Source organism: Planococcus citri, chromosome 1 (genome assembly GCF_950023065.1).
Source record: "Planococcus citri chromosome 1, ihPlaCitr1.1, whole genome shotgun sequence".
NCBI classification, from domain to species: domain Eukaryota; kingdom Metazoa; phylum Arthropoda; class Insecta; order Hemiptera; family Pseudococcidae; genus Planococcus; species Planococcus citri.
Window position 1 is genome coordinate 4,425,368 of NC_088677.1, and position 13,270 is coordinate 4,438,637.

Below are 13,270 nucleotides of genomic sequence, written 5' to 3' on the forward strand. Positions count from 1 at the left end.
TCACAAAATTTTCAAAACTTTTCCCCTCGCTTCACTTGGGCTATCCAAGATGCTCCTCTCAAAAATTTCAAGAATTCAAAAATTCAAAAATTGAAAGGAAAATTTCAGAAATACTCTTAATATCTAAACCATTTGAAAAGTGTAATTTTTTCATTTTTATTGAACTGAGTCACCAAATGGTGCTCTGGTGAAAATGTAAAATATAACATCACAAAAGTGGTCGTTTTTTCATTTTTTTTTAACAACTTTTTCATAAAGTTTTTGCTCTTACTTCACTCAAGCAGTAATTTTGCTTTTTTTTCAATGAAATAATCATTCATTTTGAAGAAGTTTAGGAAAATTACTTAGCTAAAATTTTGATTTTTTTGTCTGAAAATCTGGTTTTTCTCCCCCCCCCACACTCCACTGGTGTTCAGCACACTAAAATTGTAATTTTTGTCAGAAAATCCACCATTTGCTTTGTTTTGTCTTCAAAAAAATATTTCATCCTCATAAACGCATCACATGCTGCTCAAACACACCTCAAAAAATTTGAAAAATTATCTATACTATACAGCTGCAAGAAAAATAAATACCCAAAAAATACCCGAAAAATACTTGAAAAATCGGGAAAAAATTCCCAGCCCGATCTATGGCACCTAGAGAGCTAATTTTTTTTTTTAATCGACAGCTTAACTTCTCTACAATATAGGAAAAATACGCGGGGGCAAAAATTTTGGAATTAAAGGGCCCAAATTTTGAGTTGAAATGGCTGTTTTTGCCGTTTTTTCGATTATTTTCAAATATATCAAGAACGAAAAAGGCTAGGAAGGTGGTTAATATCTCATTTTAAAGAGCATTAATTTCTGAACATTTCCCTCGATTACATTACCCCTCTGGGGCTTTTAGTTTTTGAGCTATTTTGAATTCAAATTTCGAATTTCAGTTACACAATTTTGAATTAAATTATCTCGAAAACTAAAAACGCTAGATGGGTACTGTCAACGAGGGAAATGTTCGAAATTTCATGCTCTGTAAAATGGTGAAAACAGATTAGAAAAAAGTTGCTCAGATCGTGCGATTTTGATCGTTTTTTATGGAATCTTGAAACAGAAAACTGTTAAGATGGTGCGTGTACTTATACACCCACACAAGCATACGTACACAACCACCAACGTAAATGTACCTGACAACGCATCACGGTTATTCCAGACAGGATCACGCGACATGCGCGCGCATACAAACCTCCCACTCCTCCTCCAACAACAGAATTCTTCAGTGCAATGCGAGGATTATGATTTATGCATATCGATGAAGCGTGAAATTCTCAACAGAAACAGAATGATACATATTATTTTATTATTGCTAAAATGTTATAATGTTAATCCGTCTATCTTCGGTGCTTTGCTTTCGCGTCTATCATCTTTCATTTTAACCAAAGTTTTAATCGAAGCATATACTTGGGGGCAAACCTCTTCTGAGAGTGGGCAAAGGGGGGTCAAGAGCGAGTTCCGAGGGCGAAGCCCGAGGAACGAGTACGGGGGCGAAGCCCGAGGAACGAGTACGGGGGTTGGGCCGCGAAGCGGCCAGGGGGCGTAGCCCCCTAGTATGCTATACATACCTACATATTTTTGGGGGAATAAATTACTCAAAATTGATCAAAAAAAATTACTTTCTTATGTGAGGCTTGATGGGCATATATGCACAATTTTATACCTATTTCTGAACCTGCACCAGTGGTGTGCTCCTATAAAGGAAGTTGAGAAACATCCCTTAGGTATCCTTATAAGTTGTGTGGGGTAGAAAGAAACCAGCAGCAACTTCACCAAAGAACAGAGAGAAAGTAGAAATAAAACCGGTTCCATCACATTTCCAATGCAAGGAGGAGACAGACATAAGACAATACAAGGTACCTGCACCTCCCACCTACCCATCGTTCATAGTACAGGTAACCTTAAGGGATAGAATTCATCTTTCTTTCAAGTGTACCTATAGTTCTAGCACAAAAGAATATTTCCTTTTGTTAGGCTACATAAATGAGAACTATTGTATGGTAAAAGAAGAAGCATGCAAGGTGGAATAGTTTGCCTGCACATTTGTATTACACATAGGAGAAACATAAAAAACAGACACAATGTCTCTGAACAAGCAGACACAAGCAGACAAATCTGCAGACACAGCAGACACATTGTGTCAACGTTTTTGCACATCGGGATATTGTGTGGTTGGAATGTTCTAAATAGATGTTCTGCAAACAGCTCTGCTTTTTCTTTATCTTAGCATATCCACTGATTAAACTTGTTTGGAAACAGACCACAGGATGTTTTAAACACTTTGTAGATTTCCACAAGGTGTATTCTTTATCAGAATTTGCCTGGTTGGCAAAACAGCATTTTTTAGACAGTGCATCTGAATAGGGATATTACCACATATCAGTCAGAATGTATTTTCTGACTGCCAAAATTGCAATATCTGACTGTGGTTCTGAGTGTGGCCCTCAGATCTCCACTCAGCCTTCTGACGAGCCAGCGCCATCTTAGAATATCAAAAAATACTTGTTTCTGATGAGTGTGATTTATCGGCACAACTGAAAAAGTCGTTTTAATGACGAAAAAAGGACATTTTAACAACAGAAAAAGGCATTGCACTGGAAAAGAATTATTTCACAACGAAAAAAGTTTTTGAACGACAGTAAATGAATGTCAACGACGATATAAGGTATTATCAGATGGAATAATTTAATGCACGTCTATATAATACATTTAACGACAAATCATGCACAGCAAATAAATAAAATAGTGAATGACAGAAAAAATACGAATTGCACATCCAAAAATTGATAAAAAGCACGACATTAAAAAAACACACAGTTCATCTAGTACATACGCATCATTGTACAAGTAGTGCTTTTTTGACTTTTGAGGATCTGCCTCTCTTCCGCTTCTGTCCCAAAGGAATTGACTTCCCTTCAGCAGGAACTTCAATGAGCTTGAGACAAATGTGCATAGGTACCTACCTAAAGTATGCTTGCACAGTGCCGATTTAGTGTTGTAGGGGCAGGAACAAATTGACGTATATAGGCACGCTTTTCTTTGCTCGACTTATGCGGATCACCAGGCAGCAAACCCAAATAAAAAGTTGGAACATCTGCAAACAAATTGAAGTCTGAGCTGAACTGAGCAAGAGGCAGGAGACAGTTCACCTTCCTCCAGAGGGATTTTGAAGTTAAAAAATTGTTTAACATGAGGAAATTGAGAAAAATTGCAGTATCTGATTAAAGAAAGAGAAAGTAGTGTTATTAATTGAGGTTTATTACTCAAAATATATGAGTTTTTTGACCTTGCTCAGCAATTAGTTCAGCCATATGAAATCAAGAAACTCAAAAATGAACTTCTTGCATAATCACAAAATAAGTTATTTCTCTGAAAAAATTTTTCGGGAAATAATTTATTTTGCCGGGCATTTTGTTTTGTTGGCAGGGAATAATTTATTTTTCCAGGCAATTCTTTTTTTGGCAGGGAATAATTTATTTGGATGTGGATAACATTTCTTTTGTCGTTTGTATGAGATCGAATTGTTGTTAGTATCACTTAAGGTGTCGTGCTGGACTGTAGTTGAAAATTGTTGAAAATTGTCGTTAGAATGCCTTATTTTGTCGTTCAAATGTCCTGTCATTCGAATCACTTTTTCTGTCGTGCCAATATATATTCCCCGTTTCTGATTGGTTGGTTGTAGTCAGACTGCAAATCTGACTGTCAAAATGGCAATTTCTGACTGCAGAAATGAGTAGTCGGATATCACCAGAAATGTGCCAATCGGGTGTGCTCAATTCTTCTAGAAACCGACTAAAGTTGCTTTGATTGAATTCCTTTATCATTCAATTCAGCTTATTGCTGATTCGATTAAATCTATTTTTGTTTTCAAGTGTGCAATTGGTATGCCAGACACAATCTAGCACTTCTTCTCTGCTTTATGAGTTCCCTAATTTCATATGGATAGCTGATTTCTTGAACATTTTCACTTTTGACATCTGTAGTTGCAATTTTTGCTGCTTTGCTACTAACATCTATGAAGTTTTGTGCTTGTGCATCGAGTTCTTGCTCAGTTTTGAGTTTCACTCTCAAAACTAATCTCTGATCTAATTCTTCTCTGAATTTGTCCCAGTCTGTATGCCGATTTGTGAGAAATGTACGCTTCTGTTTTTGTATGACTGTTTCACTGAGAGTTAGTAATACAGGGGTATGGTGTGAAGAAAGATCAATATAGATTTTAGTTTCCATGTAGTTGGAAGCAATACCCTTTGACATGAACAAATCTAGTAGATCTGGTATCTTATTTGGATCACTTGGTCAGCATGTAGAATCACTTGAAGAGTGATATTGGCATCCATAAACATCGATGGCCTGTAGCATTGCCTTTCCTCTGGTGTTTTCTATTCTTGAGCCCCAAACTGTGTGCTTGGCATTAAAATCTCCTCCAATGATGAAACATTTACCAAGCTGCTTGAATAGTTTGATGCAGTCCACATCAGTTATTTTCTTCCCTTGTTTGTAGGTGGAAAATAAGCTACTGCAAGGTTCATTTCATATTTTTTGTTTTGTACAGTTACAACTGTGACTTACGTGTTCTTTTCCTGAACTCCTTGGTTTAAGAACTGATTGATATTTTGTTTGATAATTACAGCAGAGCCACTCCATCCATCACCACCCGGATATGATGCGTGGTACATGACATACCTACTCTTGGAACTTCATGTTTACACCATATTTTAGATGCGTTTCTGAAATCAGAGCAACATCTATATGCTGCTGGCTTGGGAAAATTTCAAGCTCTTCCTTTCTTTTAGTTAGTCCATCTGCATTCCATAAGTGCCATGCTACCTTTAATTTTCCCTGCTCATTGAATGTCTCCAAAACTTTCTCAAATTTCCCAACTTATTCCAACTCGCCAAATTTTTCTAAAAAATTCTAAATTTTTCGCCCAAATTTTTCTGACTGTGGGGGGGGGGGGGTTGACACGCATCTGCATCAGTCATTCAATCACCAGCATGGACCATTAGTTTTGATACTTATTCACCCTACTTATTTTTATTTTTCCCCTTTCATGTCATATTGTAGCCTACATACATTTATGTATAGATATAAAATGTTAAATCACGATTTACATAGATATGGTACGCGTATCGCAAATTACACGTTGTCTTTTACGTGAAAATGAAAAGCTTAATTTAAATAAAATTACGAAAAGGTAGAAGAGCTAGAGACGTATAGACGTAGTACGTAGGTAATACGTATAGTTTCAAAGTGAGTAAAACTTGATGACAAATTCATAACGGTAAAGCTCTTAGCCCGTTATTCATCCGTGAAACATACGATAAAAAGAAGAGTAGAAAAAAATTCGGCATAAATTGACTACGCGCTACGAGAGAAAAAAGTTTCCATGTAGAAACTGCTCCATGTTCCATTTCCGTTAAAGTACCAGCCATCATTCGTCCCACACACACAGTAAAATAACCAACCAACGACGAATAAGTGCATAGGTTAGGTACCCAGACCCATACCCAATGTCGTCATATTCAGTATTGAATTTTAATATCTCTCAAGTCACGAGGAAATAATAATTTTTATTATTTTTCACAACGTCGTTGTAGCTCGGCGATGAGTTTTTCTCCAAATAGGAGAACGAGAAGGGAAAAAAAGCTAAATAAATAAAATTCTTCAAATAAATAAAGAAAAAAACTTTATGAAAGAATTTTATGCTCGGTAATTTATTTACTTTGAGAAGAAGAAAAAAAACGTTTAAAAGATTAATGCTATTTTTCTAGAAACAAAAAAAAAAAGTTATACGAGCTCATTAAGCATGAAAAAATTACGAATGAATCCCAAATGTGCATTATTAAACTTTTTAAAAAGTTCACTTAGTAACCTCTTCAACAAACTTCGCTAGGCTTGTTCGAGGTAGAATTAATCTGTTGAAACTTCATAAAGCTAGGTACTTTTCTTTGCTTTTGACTAAGTAATTGAAAAATACCAAGTAGAGATTTTTTTATTCTCGCGAAATAACGGATGATTAATTAAACATGGAAATCATTAGTACCGAACAACCTACACAATATAGATGGCTATAGGTACTACTCGTGTATAGGTTCGTATACCTATAAATAAAAATCAACTCTATAATAATCTTTTCAAAGGTTGATTTTTATTCTCAAGTGAAGTCTTACCTTAGATTATTATGCCTACTCGATGTACTAAATCAATTGGAGAAATACAAGAGAAAGAGGCAGGGAGGCAGAACCGTGGAAGCAATGCCATCACTGTCCAGATTTCTAATTTGTCATCGAATGAGTAAGTAATTCAATTAGATACCCAATTAGAAACTTATTCAAATTAAAATGTATATTTAAGAAAAAATATTTCGCCGAGGTGAATTTTTGCTCCATTTTCGAACTATCGGCAAAATAATTATCTACTGGTAGGTATTATTATTATTTTTTTTGGAGTTTTTGTGTATATTGAGTAAATATTTTCAATTATTTATTGTGTGAGATTACCGTAATTTGTAATAAAGAAAACTAGTAGAGGGTCTACCTTCTTCTTTTTGCATAACGTGATTAATTATTCATTTCGGAAGAATATAAATAGGTAGGGTACTTATACAGTTTTTAGCCGAATTTCCTTTCGAATTTTTAGCGAAATGATTTGAAAAATGTAGGTTAGGGTGACCCTTAAAATGCAAAAGTAAATATTTTTTCAGTCTGACCCCCTAAATTTTTTAATTATATCATAAAATTCTCGAATACAAAATTTTAGCCCATTTGGAGGTCATTAACCCGTGCCGACTTGGCCTAGAATGTTTAAATGGGATTTAACATAGGTTTTTAAGTGAAAATTGCATTTAAATTCCTCTTAGGCGCCAAAAAAATAATTCCGAGGGGTTTTTACAAGAAAATGCTACAAAAGCATGTCAAAGACCATATAAGACAATAACAGGTTCATGGGGACCCCCCTACCCTTCCTTCCCACCCTGGAAATATTGAATTTTCCCCTATATTTTTAGGGCTGGAAGGAAGGGTAGGGGGTCCCCATGAACCTGTTATTGTTTTATATGGTCTTTGACATGCTTTTGTAGCATTTTCTTGTAAAAAACCCTCGGAATTATTTTTTTGGCGCCTAAGAGGAATTTAAATGCAATTTTCACTTAAAAACCTATGTTAAATCCCATTTAAACATTCTAGGCCAAGTCGGCACGGGTTAATGACCTCCAAATGGGCTAAAATTTTGTATTCGAGAATTTTATGATATAATTAAAAAATTTAGAGGGTCAGACCAAAAAAATATTTACTTTTGCATTTTAAGGGTCACCCTAATGTAGGTATAGGTACATTGCATAAATTTCAAGTGCAAAGTTGACTTGAAAAAAAAATTGCAGAGCTCATCGCCAGAATCCTACCACATTTCTCCTCTGCACTTCATTTTTCATAAAAGAAATGCGATGACGAAAACATTACAACACTTTTTGAGCATTTTCGGTAAATTTAGAGCTTAAAATTGGGTCACGATTTTTGGGATTTTTGAAAAAAGCTATACGACCAATCAAAGTATCTAGCTTAAAATTTTGCGAGAATTTCGATTTTTGATGAATGTTTAGTCTAAAATCAGGTCTTGATTTTTGGAAAAATTATACGTCCCACATCAAAATGGGATAAAATTTTGATACAAAAGCAAAAACTATCGAAATCATTTTCGAGCACTTCTAGAGAATTTTGAGTTCAGACTTGGGTCACGATTTTCGGTATTTTTGAAAAAAAAGGAGGTTTCAGCAATAAATCAAAAATGTAGTATTTTTGAAAAATTGCACATTTCATTTAGTGGATCAAAGTTGCTTGAAATTACCCGAGAACGTATCAATAAAATAGCAGACGAAAAAAGAACATAGGTAGGTCGGTGAAATATTTCCAAAAATTACGATACTTAAATTCAAAAAAAAAAAAAATCCCTTGACTCTTTGAAAATGGTGTCCATGATGACAGCGTTTGAAAAGATTGGAATTGATCCTGCTTATACCTACATGTAATTGAGTATATCTATAGAAATGCCACAGCTTCTATTACAGTCAATGAAGAAACAGCAAAAATAAGGCTCAAAAAGGGAAAAAGACAAGGAGATGCCCTTTCACCTAAATTGTTCGCAGCCAGACTCTATAACAGTATCAGAGATATATCATGGGGAGAAGGAGGACTGGAGATCTCTGGGGAAAAGTTCACCCATTTGCTATGCTGACTATGATGTGGTGCTGATAGCACAGGATATGAATGAACTACAGGGAATGTTGGACAGGGTAAGTGATGCATGTCTAGAAGTAGGACTGAAAATTAATAAAGGGAAGACCAAGACTATTATGTATGTGGAATAGGTTTGTAACTGATGAAAAATGTGTCCAGCTGGAGGATGATGAAATTGAAATGGTTGATGGATTTGTGTACTTGGGCCAAGACATGAATATGAGAGAGTAATGACTTCAACAGAGAGATATCCAGGAGAATAAAGGCATCATGGACAGCATACTCTGGGCTGCGAGGAATAATCAGAGAGAAGTCAATTCGGACCGGTCTCTCATGCAGAGGGCGCTAGTGTGCCCATTGTTCTAGAGTTCAGACTGGCTTTTTTCTTAACCCTTTCTTACCGTTGTATTTCACCAAAACGTTGGATTTAAGAGTTAAACATGAAAATATGATTCAGTCATGATTAATATGCAATAATAATCGTAAAAATAATGTACTTACACCGAATTATTTTTTTCAGTTTTAACCCTTGAAATTAATGCTTTTGTAAATGCTGATAAGAAAAGTCCCATCTGAAAAATGTAAACACTTGCCAGCTCACTAGTGCCCTCTATGTGAGTGCCTGGTCCGAATACCAATATGTTTGAGAAGGAAGGTAGCCAATCAATGCATCATCCCAGTGGCCTCATATGCTAGTGAGACATGGGCATTGACAAAGAAGCTGGAAGATTGAATTGTCAAGATGCAGAGGTGTATGGAGCAAACAGGCCCAGACCCACCCACCAAGTTACCAAGAAAATCTCAGTGGGTCGCGACATATTTGGCCAATGAGGTATACTTGGTATAAAACTGGGCCGCTTGAAAAATTTCTGAATGAATTTTTATACTCAGTGTCCTGCACTTTAAGGCTATTCTCTACCCCTTGTTATCAGTAGTGATTTTTGATGAAAACTACGAGCTTTGGCCAGGGATTGTGCGAAAACTATTGGACAGATTTTTGTGGGGGTTTGGTTTATTTTACTCAGAAAACATTCAAAAGCAAAGCTATGTCGAGATATTTTTGATATATGTCATTTTGTGGTCGTCATTGGGAATTGAATGGAGGTACTAGATGCTCAGATCTCTGTTGGAAAAGCTAAATTAGAAAATACGGCTACATACCCTCGCTTTCAATGATAAAGTATTAGCACTGGTGAAAAAAAATGAAAGAATTTTGAAAATTCACAGAGAAATCCCTGTCTGAAGTTTAGATGGGAACGGGTCACGGGACATAAGTACGACTAAATTCGTTCACTTGATTACACGCAATCTTATGAACGAACGATGAACATAACGAACAAATCAGCTTCATATTTCAAACGTTTTTTCAGAGGTAGAGAATACCCTTAAAAAATGGGAGAAAAAAATTTGGCCAATTAATTGACGAGCCCAAAATCAAGGCCGCTAAAATGGGATATCTCAGTGGGCTGCTAAATTTTCCATGTTCTTGGGTCCAGCCCTGGGAGCTTTCAATGCTGGGGATAATGCCAAGAGACAAATGGACACTGGACAGTGGAGAAAATTTGGGAGACCACAGGAATGACTGACATTATGGAGACAGCTAAACAGAGTAAGTGGTGCAGTGGTGCTGGTCTGGTCATGTTGCCAGAAGTGGTGGTCAACAATGGGTAGTAAAGACTGCTCAGTGGAGACCAGACAGAAAACAGGCACCGGGGAAATCAAAATAAAGATGGGAAGATGAGATGCAGACATGTGATGGAGAATGGTGGAGTACAGCCCAAAACTGGAGCTCGTGGAAAGAAGTTGGGGAGACCTTCCTCCAGCAGTGGATTGAGAAAAAGGGCTAAAAAGAAGAAGAAGAAGAAGAAAGAAATCTCATGACTCAAGTTTTGGCTGAAAAATTTCCATTGCTCAGCAGTAATATTTTGATTTCATTCTCCGCCGAAATTTTAACCTATTTTGATTGGTCGTCGCATGACACTTTTTAAAGATGAAAAACAAGGACTAATTTTACTGTACAGACTAATTAAAGACTAGAAAAAGTTTTTATATCAATTTTTGTTTTTTTATTGAAATTGGCTCCGCGAGGGCACAGGTTGTTGTCGCTAGAGGTAGTCTCTAGGTAGTAGCTCGGATCATCAAGAGGAGCCAGTCCCCCAGGACAGATGAGAAGGCGAAGACAACACCAGGGGTATTCTGCGCGTCCACGTCGTGCGGAGTGGTAACATGTTGCTGTTCGATGGACTCGGAATCGATAAACATGGCTAAAGCAGAATTCTCCAGTTGGTGGAACGACGGGGAGGAGTGGCAAGTCGAAGGCCAAGCCTCTACATAAATCCGGATTACAAACAAGAATGCATAAGAGCTGCAGAACACCAACAACTCACTCGTTCCAGCCCCAGGGAAGCGCAAGAGCTTCAGAGTGAGTAGGCGAATACCAGCGCCTAAAAACTGGCAAATTCGGCTAAGGGAGTAAACCCCAACAGAAAATCATGGTGGAAGGCAACGGGAAACCAACACCATTATATTTCCCTAGAATTATATGGACATCAATTTAGCAATGGCCCTAAGTCTCCGTCAGGCTGATCCTCATCCGCCAAGGCAGCCGGATAGGGTGCTAAGAATACGCGGAGTTAAAACAAGGCGGAACAACATCAACGTCGCAACCTGGAATGTACGAACTTTGTATAAAATTGGACAACTTGCTAGTGTAATTAAAGAAGCCAGGAGATTGCAAATCGACGTGTTAGGAGTAAGTGAGACCCGATGGACTGGAAACGGTAGATACCGGGTAGATGAGAATTATGAAATGATCTTCGCTGGGAAAGACACACACGAACAAGGTGTGGGTATATTAATACATACCAGAATCAGCGATAAAATCAGTGCCATAATTCCAAAATCAGAGAGGATACTACTCGTGAGATTGGAGGTCAAGCCAAAACCAATGGTGATAATTCAAGTTTATGCGCCAACAGCGGAAAGCAGTACAGCAGAAATCAACAACTTCTACAACGACCTAGAAGAAGTGATGAGATGCTCGAAAAACAATGATGTTGTGTTTTTGATGGGAGACTTCAATGCCAAAGTTGGGAAGGATCATGGCAGCCAAGTTGCAGGGAGATACGCACTTGGAGAGCAGAATGAAAGAGGTGAAATGCTCGTAGAGTTTGCTGAAAGACACGATCTAGTAATATGCAATACCTGGTTCAAGCAGCATGAAAGAAGATTATACACTTGGGTCAGTCCTGGAGATCGAGTCAGAAACCAGATAGACTATATACTTGTAAAAAGAAGATTCAGGAACACAGTGAAGAACTGTCACACATATCCTGGTGCTGACTGCAACTCTGACCACAAACTACTGGCTGCAAAATGCCAGCTAGTCTTGAAGAGCCAGAAGAAGAGCAAAGAACGATACCAACAACTTGACATTGCAAAAATCAAATCAAAAGAAGTTCAAAAGAAATTCCAAGAAGAACTGGAAAAGCAAAAGGAAGACAGGTTGGAAGAAGAACAAGGTATCGAGGAAAAGTGGCAAACATGGAAGCGAAAGGTTAAAACAGCAGCAGAAAAGTCTATTCCATTCAAAGGAAGAAGAAAACACAAACCATGGATGACTCAAGAGATACTGGATCTGATGGAAGAACGAAGACAAGCAAACAGACCAAGTAATGAATACACAGTGATAAATAATCAGATCATGGGAATGTGCAGAATGGCCAAAAACAAGTGGTATGAGGAGAAGTGTCAAGAAATAGAAGATCTGGAGAAAAGGCACAACTCTAGAGAAATGCATACCAAAGTGAAGCAGATGATGGCCACCCACAAGAAAAGGAGAAGTGGAATAGCATATATGCGAGGAAAAGACGGAAAGTACTGTGTTACCAATCAAGAAACTGAAGAGGTCTGGATCAGCTATATACAAGAACTGTATGGAGATGATACACGTCCGGCTCAATTTGCAGTTTCATCCACAGAAGAGGCACCACAAATTGAAATGTGGGAGCTGAGGAATGCTGTGAAGCGAGCCAGAAACCACAAAGCAGTGGGAGAAGATCTCATACCAGCAGACTTGATCAAACATTTAACACCAGAGTATGAAAAGGAGCTGCTGAAGATAATAAACAAAATATACGATGAAGGCACTCTGCCTAAGGACTTCAAAGCAGTAAATTTTGTACCAATACCAAAAAAGAACAACTCGCAAAAATGCTCTGAATATAGAACCATCGCACTGATGAGCCACGCACTGAAGCTACTACTCTCCATCATAAATGCCAGAATTGAAAAGAAGATAGATGAAAATCTAAGTGAAACACAATATGGCTTTGTAGCAAAAAAAGGGACGAGAGATGCAATTGCCCTGCTGAAAGTGATCATTCAAAGAGCACTGAATGCAAATAGGGAAATCATTGCTTGCTTCGTCGATTATGAAAAAGCATTTGATCGTGTCAACCATGAGAAGATGTTGGAGATCCTGGAAAAATACAATATCGATAACAAAGACCTGCAAATAATCAAGAACCTGTACTGGGAGCAAAGCGCTAACATCAAGATTGGAACTGAGTACTCGGAGAACGGATGTGGAATAAAGAGAGGTGTGAGGCAAGGATGCCCCCTCTCACCCAGGTTGTTCAACGTGTACGCAGAAGAAATAATGAGAGAAGCGCGAATCGAACGAATGGGATTCAAGATCAACGGCAAGAGAATAAATGAAATAAGTTATGCAGACGACAAAGTGATCCTTGCTGAGACAGAGGCGCAGATGCAGAAAATGATCAACCAAATCAACAGTGCTGGATTAAAATATGGAATGAAAATAAATGCAGGCAAGACCAAGGTGATGAGATTTACGAAAGGAGATGATAAAGAGGTCAAAATCAACATCGGATCACAAGAAATTGAAAATGTAAAGCAATTCAGGTACCTTGGAGCACTGATAAACAACGATGCTAGAGATCATAAAGAAATCAAATCACGGATTGGAATGGCAAAGACTGCTTT